Source organism: Dinoponera quadriceps, unplaced genomic scaffold (genome assembly GCF_001313825.1).
Source record: "Dinoponera quadriceps isolate SergipeBrazil2010 unplaced genomic scaffold, ASM131382v1 scaffold1169, whole genome shotgun sequence".
NCBI classification, from domain to species: Eukaryota; Metazoa; Arthropoda; class Insecta; order Hymenoptera; family Formicidae; genus Dinoponera; species Dinoponera quadriceps.
In genome coordinates this window covers 51,895-60,215 of record NW_014555522.1, presented here as the reverse complement: position 1 = coordinate 60,215, position 8,321 = coordinate 51,895, and the positions used below count along the sequence as shown (strand labels likewise).

The 8,321-nt window shown below is 51.3% G+C and overlaps 1 protein-coding gene across 1 annotated transcript in view; it reads right to left on the bottom strand.

Annotated features, from left to right (window-relative positions):
- The window catches only part of LOC106744597 (LIM domain only protein 3-like), a 54,157-nt gene extending 51,750 nt beyond the window's left edge, over window positions 1–2,407 (bottom strand). The window contains exon 1 of the mRNA XM_014619515.1: window positions 1,852–2,407. The gene's annotated coding sequence lies outside the window, so the exon portion shown is untranslated. The remainder of the gene's footprint in view (window positions 1–1,851) is intronic.
- Window positions 2,408–8,321: the final 5,914 nt, after the last annotated feature.

The following is an 8,321-nucleotide window of genomic DNA, read 5'->3' as shown; positions in this document are numbered from 1 at the left end:
AGCTTTTAGTAATTAAGCAAGCAACGCCTTGGACCCCCGCCCCCTTTTCCGCCCGTTCCCTACGCCGCATTCGCCTCTCTATCCCCCCCTCCCCCTCCTCCCCACTTCCTCTTCTCCCCCTCGACGTTCCCTTCCCTCTCAACTTCCTTCTCCTCCTCTGCCTCCACACCATCTCATTCCCTTCGCCCTCCCCCCCGTCGCTATTTCCCTTTTCTCGTTCGAGTTCGGTCATACTATTCCATTTCGGCGAGAACGCGCTTGCGCCGGCTCGCGCGCGCGTACGTACCGTACGTACACACGCACACGCGCGCGTTGATTCTTCCGTCCTGTTCACTACCCCGCGCGAGTCTACCTCCCTTAACGCCCGATGTACCCTCTCTTCATAAGTGCCTTGTTTCGCCACTGATTCCTCATCCGGTCGGCTATGCGCCCATTTTCGATCTTATTGAGAGAAACACCGAAGGGGGGAGGGGGGGGGGGCAGCTTGCTTGCGAGAGCGTGATTAATTCAATTTTTCGTGCACTTGTATCATTACATGATAATGACACGAGCTGGAAAACTTGATTTCCTAAACAGTTCCGAAGCTATAACTTTTGTAAATTCTTTTTACCAACTTTATGCAACATATTGTACGTAATCTTTGTGCGAGACAAATAAATTTCAACATCATACGGTTACATTATTAACGCGAAATGCACAATGAGAATGTGGAAATTGTTCATTTTTACGGAAGTGCAGAAGCTTACCCGAAGATGAGAGAATAAGCTTTGCAATTGCGAGTTGCGAATCACGACGTGATACTTCGGATAGACAGCCCCGTCCGATAAGTACCATCGGTGAGCATAGCTTTCCCCCCCGTCGCTGAGAATCGTTGTCGGTGCGATTTGAATTTCAATTTGTCGCCGAAATTTCACGTACACACAGGGGGGGGGGGAGTAGACTTTTTTATGAGGACACAGAAGCGTTTCGCGATATAATTTTCGCGACCGTCAACAGGAAGTACGGGCTATCGATCGTCGAATGTCGAAAATGCAATTCGATGCGACGCATCTTGCCGCGCACGCTGTAAATTAATGCAAATTATGCGGAGTTCCTCGATTTTCGCGAGCGCACCGCGAATCAACGAAACACGCCCCGCTGAATGTAACGCGCGCGACAGTAACAACGATCATAAAACGATAATTTGATTTTCGTCATAAAATTGTCGGAACGACCGGATCGTTTATAAATGTTTCAAACGTGACGCAGCATCGGCGCAGTTCGATGATACTCGGATGAACAGACAGACGGATGTGTGTCGTGCGTTCTGAAAGCTCGAGCAAAACGAGGCGAAAAAGAACACCTAAGAAAACGGAAGGTGGGTATGCGGGATGTTTGCAACGAGAGAGAGAGAGAGAGAGAGAGAAAAACATCGCGCGAAAGCGCACTTTAAAGGTCCCGCGCGACTGTGTGTTTACAAATCGGGGCAACTTCACGCGCATGCAAAAACAAATGGCCACCTGAAATCGCGCGTCACCGAACGCGCGTCGCAGCGCGATTTTCGTTTCTCGATCGAGCGGNGGGGGGGGGGGGAGCGACACGATCGACGCTTTTTAGTCTGTGGATATTCGCCCCCCGGCAGTTCTATCACGCGAATGTCCGTCGCAACTGACTTATCACCGTTTATCGCTCGCGCCTATCGCTTACTGCCGCGATCTCTCTTCCACGAATTACACGGGCGTTATTTTCCCCGCTTATATTATCATCATCGTCAGATGCGTTAATTATTGCAGCGTGCCTGTCTGTTCTGCGCGCGCGACACGCGCGCGCACGCACACACACGACTTCCGACACATACGTCGCCTCACTCACCAATGCGAAGGCGACGCGAGGGCCGCCAGCCGATGATCCGCGCAGGAAAATCCTCGCGACAGGTAGTCGTCGTCGTCCCTTTGGAGCAGTGTGGCGATGTCCGGGGCACTCATGAAGCACAAGCCCGTAGTCTCCCGCACCACCGTCCTCCTCGTCGTTGTCGCCGTCAACGTAACGGAGCCGCGCGAATCGACACGAGGTCTGCGCCGCGCTCTCGCAGCGTTTCACACAGAAACCAGATTCCCGATATCCGGACTCACTCAGGCCCGCGGTCACGATCGATCCGCTTGCTGCACGCGTGCCGCCGAACACTTCGTCGCGGGATGTATTCGCGCGCGTCGTCAATCCGCGCCGCCGAATCCGCGCTCCTCTCGCCGTGAGAACCGTCCACCGCTGCGCCAATCATGCACTGAGGCGTACCTACCCGCGGCCGTTAGTGTCGCTGCGCGCCACCGCGCTGCCGGCGCGATCTCTCGCTCGTTCGCCTCCCTTCCCCTACCCTTTCTCTCTCTTTCTCTCTCTGTCTCCTTCTCTGTCTCGAGCCGCAATTAATCCGTGCGCGCGTCCACTCGCTGCGGCGCTTCGACGCGAAGTGAGGAGCGACGCGCGCCGCGACACTCGCCGGGAGCGACCGACACGACGCGCGCGCCAGTGTGTATCCGTTCATCCATCTCGCTCTCCCTCACGTTCCCCTCCAGCCCTCTCTCTCTCTTCTCTCTCTGTCGGCGAAGGATACACGGGATATAGGGGATCGCCGTTGCTGCGGCGCGCGCGCTACGCTGTGCCGCGCGCGCGATCTCCTGCGTCATAGCGGAGATCACGTCACGCGGGGTGCGCGAAACGGGCGCGTGGCCACGGCGCCACCGTGCGCCTCCTCGCGGATCACCAGCCACCCGCAGGTTTCTTGGATTTGTTATGCTATGTATGCCACGGTAATTCGATGGCGATCTCTCCGCCGTGACAACTTCTCGAGATGCGTAACGTGAGACTCTCGGCGGAAGGTAAGGCAGTGCTAAGTGTTACCGTGAGATATATTAACCCTTCCGTTAGTCGTGTTATTTTTCGCTCGTGAGTCGCGGTGTATCTGACGGATGCATCAATTTTTCCATTATTTTCTTCATTATTTCCCTTCCGGGGAAGCAATTATTCTCTCATCAATATTTGGCTGATAGATCACTGAAGTGTATAAAAAACAGACGAGAAACAAGTTGACAAGTATTAGGATGGTATTTATTGGATATTGAATATTGCGACTGACGGAGGGTTAATATGTAACTATGGTGATGAAAAAACCGACGAAGAATCGTGAACGCAAGAATGCGCGCCGCTTCAATATTGCTGTGCGGCGAGGAGCATCGGGGTTGACGATGCCGAAAAATACGGCGCCGAAATACTTGTTCCGCCAGCTATCACGCCGCATATATTTACACTGCATATTGCTGCCCGGAAGCGGTATCGAACAACAAACATCGCGTCGGCGTAAACGCTCAATTAATATCAAGTAACGAATATCGGTTAAACAGTGATTTCGGCGTCGCTCGGGTTTTATATGGCGTAGCGCGCGCGCGGAAAGTTTAACAAAATATTGTTAATAATCGCGCGCTCTCGCGGGCGTGAGGCAGAGAAAGAGAGAGAGGGGGTGGGGAGTGTAATCGTCGCTTTTATCGGCCTCCACACCCACTAACGAGTGCCCGAAAATTCCTCGGTCGGTCCGCGCGCACTGACGTCGCCCTCGCGATAATAATTACTGCTAATGTAAATGTTCGTTAATGGATGTCATTAAATGCAACGCCGGCGGAATGGCCGCGGGGGCGTCCGTGTAAGTCTATACACACGCTCGCGGGGCTTTGCCAATTATATTAATTAAATAAACATTATAATCAGCTAATTAAATCTAGCGCACTCAACCCCTCGTCTCGCCCTCCTCCCCTCCTCGCGCCGTCCACCCCCCGCGCGCGAGCTCGCGCGCGCGCGCTCCCGCACCTCTCGCTCTACCGTAAAGATACACAATATCGTGAAATTCAATCGTGTCGAGCAAGATTTACTATCGGGAATCGCTTGCGCGCCTCGTCGCGGCATTTCAGCGCGGGCGCCGCTACGATCCGACGCGTAATTGCTCACCGATAAACGTTTAATTAAACTCCTCGTGGAAAAGTCCGTAGATTTTTACCGTGGTGCAGCGCGCTCTCACCTCCTCCCACTCCTCGTGCTCCTCATCCTCCTCCTCCGCGGGAATATCCTCGAAAAGACGACCGCGCGCACCGGTTGCACTTGCTCGTGCGCGCGCGGCTTAATGTTTACTCCCTAATTAGACGTCGTCTCGTAAAAGACGCAAGAGGATCTCGCTTTATAATCAAAATAAATACTGTTGCGCCGCGCGCGCCTTAAAATATCCGCCTCGCGAGATTCGCTTCCCGCGATCATAATCCCATAATTCAGCGCCTGTGAGCCGTGCGAATGCGAGATTAAGGCGGGTTCGGGAATTAAAGCTCCGCAATGAACGCTAAGTGTCGGGTATACGAATATAGATCGCGAGTTGCTTCCAAAACAACCGATTCAATTACGGGATCGATCCTGTCGGGCGACGTCATCCGCAACCGCGACGATTCTTAAGACACACACAAACACATATACGCGGGGCGCGCGCCCGTGTGTGCGTGCACGCGCCGCCACGCGTTTGTGTCGGCACACACGTACGCACCGACACGAAGCTCCCCAGACCGGCCGGTTACACCGGCCCTCGAAAAGCGGTTCGTGTCATTAGTATGTTAATTGGTAACAGCCTGCCTGGCTCGCCTCCCTCGCCCCCGACTCTCGCCCCTGCCAACCAACCCGCCTGCTTGCCTGCCACGTCGCGTTGCGAATGCATATACGTCGTCCGGAGCCCACCGAGTTTGTACGTTAAGATGTTTAATCACTTCTGTAATTAAACTGTCCCTCAAAGGGTTAATTGTCCCATAAACCCATGAATACGTTAACGAGCGCGCTACGCACCTCGCGAACATCGCCAACGGCCAAGGAGTCGCGCCCGCAAAACGGAACGTATAAAGCGCCGCGGAATGGAAATACGAGCCCGTGAACGGGGTTACCGTTAGCTGCGAATCCGCCCCGCAAAAGGGTACCGAAAGATCTTTGAATGCGTCGGTGCTCTTCGGGAGTAACGTGAATTCGCATGAAAATTATTTCAAACGTTACACTTCCGATGTTTTACCGCGAATAACAAGAGGGGCGGAACATAGGACAAATATTCGATTTTTCATCCTCTCTAATGGTAAAGCCGGGGTCGGATCCGACCCCATGCTACATTATTTTGTTAATTTTCATTTAATATACAGAATGGATAGAAGAAGTAAATAATTACATGAAATTTCTTTCTTTATTTATTTATAGATGAAGAAATCTAATACATACAGAGGAAATATTGTAGTAAAAGTTCTTTAAAAAGTTTGTAGTGCTGGAATATACCGGGATTGTTCTCGAAATTACTATGTATGTTGTAATCTTCAGTGACGTACATTATACGTGCACATCACTAAAGATTACAGGTCACACGCTAATTTCGATAATAATTCCGATATATTCCAGCATTACAAACTTTTATAGCAATTTTTACTGCAATATTTTCTCCGTGTAAAGTTTACCAACACTGACTTTAAATAACTACAGTAAGACACTTTGTAAGACGCTCTGACGTTCGGAAAATTCCCCTTGTCATTAAAATATTAATTTCGAACTGTAATGTCGCTTCATTTTCCGTCAAATCTTCTTTCTGATACGAACGGAAATATACCTACTTTTTTTCCCCTCCCCCGAAGATCCGAGCCGAATTTTTCCACGAATCCTTATCCTCCAGACGAGGTTCATGCGCGGCCAGCTAAGAAAACGCGAGGGAACCGGGGGGGAGTCGCGAAACGGGCTCGGAAAGTAACGAAAAGTAGTGAAAAGTGTTAATTTTCGAAATGAAAACGAAACATCCATCTTTAGCGAAATACTTGGCGCTTCAGCGCCTGGCCCATTCTCTCTCGCTCGATGCATTAGAGTAATGAATTAATTTCCATTGGAGTTCCAGCTCCCCCCTCCCCCCACCACCTCGCACCGCCGTCCTCTGTCACGCGCAACCCCCTCGCGGCTGTTCGCGTCGACCCTTACCGCCGACATCCGTCTTCAGTGCGGATTTAAAATCTATTTTCCTAATTGTAACCGTACGCGTGCGGCGGTTTCCTTCTTGATTTTCATCTCATATTCGCGAGGAACGCGAGTTCGTCGCCCAGCCGTCGGTGGCTGGCAACGCGCTTTCCATCCGGCGTGACGTCGATGAGATTTCAAGGGTATCGAACGGATCCTCCCGCAGAGAATCGCGTTTTCCGCCGGAGTGGCGCGTTCCCTGCGTAGCTGCGTGTTCGCCCAAATCCGCGTCCCACGCTCGTCGTATCGCGCAGGTAATTCGCAAGTCGTCGCTGCTCCGGCACTCGAGTACACACACCGAACCGCCGCGAAAGGTGCCTCAGGGATGGCAATCGGGTCTCACCCACCTCTTCCAGCTTCTTTGCGTCTTTACTTTACGAGGTCGTAAGGGGCGAGCGAGCGAGTGAACGAGCGAGCGAGCGAGCAAGCGAGCGGCGTGACTGGTGGGCGAGCCGGGCGGCCCAGGGAGAGGAACCGGGGGCCGCGGGGGACGGGAGGCACCGAGCAAAGGGGGAACCAAGACTCCGGTCAATTAAGCGCAGGAAATTAGAGTTTTAATTACGCAGTCATTCAGAAAATTACATCGGGGGCCGTGAAGAAGGCATCCGCAATCGGCCAACGAGCGGCGACGGCGACGACGACGACAGCGATGGTGGTGGCCTTCTCTCTCCCTGGGCGTTTGATGATTTTTCGAAAGTAGCGTCACGAGTGCGTGCTAAATTTATAAGACGTCCCGTCAAATCCGTCTTTACGACGAAAGTTCTAACGAGATCGGGCCTGCCTCGGAAGGTGTGATTAAAAATGCCGGTCGAATCCGGTGGACGGGGCGCGCTAATCACGATTACGGACACGCTTGGACGCTACGATGAAACTCGAGAGAGACACGAGGGGCGTGCGCATTTTCGTTACGCACTTCCGCACCTCGCATTTCTTCTCTCTCTCTCTCTCTCTCTCTCTCTCTCTCTCTCTCTCTCTCTCTCTCTACATGGAAAAAAATAATTTGCCGCTGTAGCGAAATCACCGTTGCTACTGCATATTCGCTGCGACAGCGATAAAATTTCGTCGGCATAATCAAGTTAGTGAATTATTCGCAATTAGAGCGGAAACAGTTTTGTTGCTAGGATAAAAAAATATTCTGCTGAATGAATTTGCCCTCAGGATGCGTTGATTTGGTATTAGAGCAAAATATAGCGTTTTCTTACATTTACTAATTTGTTCTAGAGCAAAGTAATAGATGAATGACAATTAGTAGTTCTTAACGAATCGTTTTGCTGTTCAAATAATAACTGGCAGGTTTTGTTGCGACAGCATAAAATTTGCTGGGCTAGCAAATTCTTTTTTCTTCGCGTACACTGAGAAAAATAATCGTTATTTTCGCCTCAACTACATCTTTTTCATAGTTTTAACCACAAAAATAGCAGTACGCATGTAAGATTATTATTATTAGCACTATAATAGCGTTTGCTAGAGAAATGATTCCCCTGACCATAACTCTTTCGCTATGATGATTATAGTTACGAATATCATAATATATATAATTTTCTCTCAGTGTATGAAAAAAAAAAGGTCGGTACACGCGCACCTCTATTTGAAATGCGAAGATCACAATCGAAACGAACGGACCTACGGCGAGAAGTGCAAAAGTAGATTACAGGAACGTGTATTCGCGGCGCGCATTCGCTATCAAACGCGGCCATTTGATTCTTACACCCCGCGATAACGCGGAACGGACGCGATATTCATGTCGAACGAGCGAAAATACGGTATTCCAGATGCGCCACAATTAGCGCAAAACGCGCGGCTAAACAGCGAGCCGCGGGCGCGCACCTAAGTCGCGCTGATTGAATAGCGTTAAATTAGTTCGGTTTTGTTTTAATTTGTTTCGGGCACGGGCCGATGATGAATATCGAGAGGTCAGCGGTGAAATCGAATATCTCGCCGGGTGAATTTCCTTGCTCACCCGCGCGCGCGAATCGAGCTCCGTGCCCGACGACGACCAGTCGATACGCGCGATCGTGTCGATTGTTTGTCTGCCGCCGGGCCGAGATTATATTTTAATCAGTTTACCGATTGCGGCCGGAACAGGATGCCTTTCCGTTAAATGCCTCCGCCCGAGCGAACTTAATCAAAAACGCCGCCAAACCGGGGAAGCGGAGAAACTCGATTTGGCGCGACGAATTTTATTGCGAGCGTTTTCCGCCGAGCGGATGAGGATTCAGCTGCGCCGTTGCTCTGTGTGCGACGGCTTTTTACACCGCCGATTTCCGTACGCGCGCGCACACACA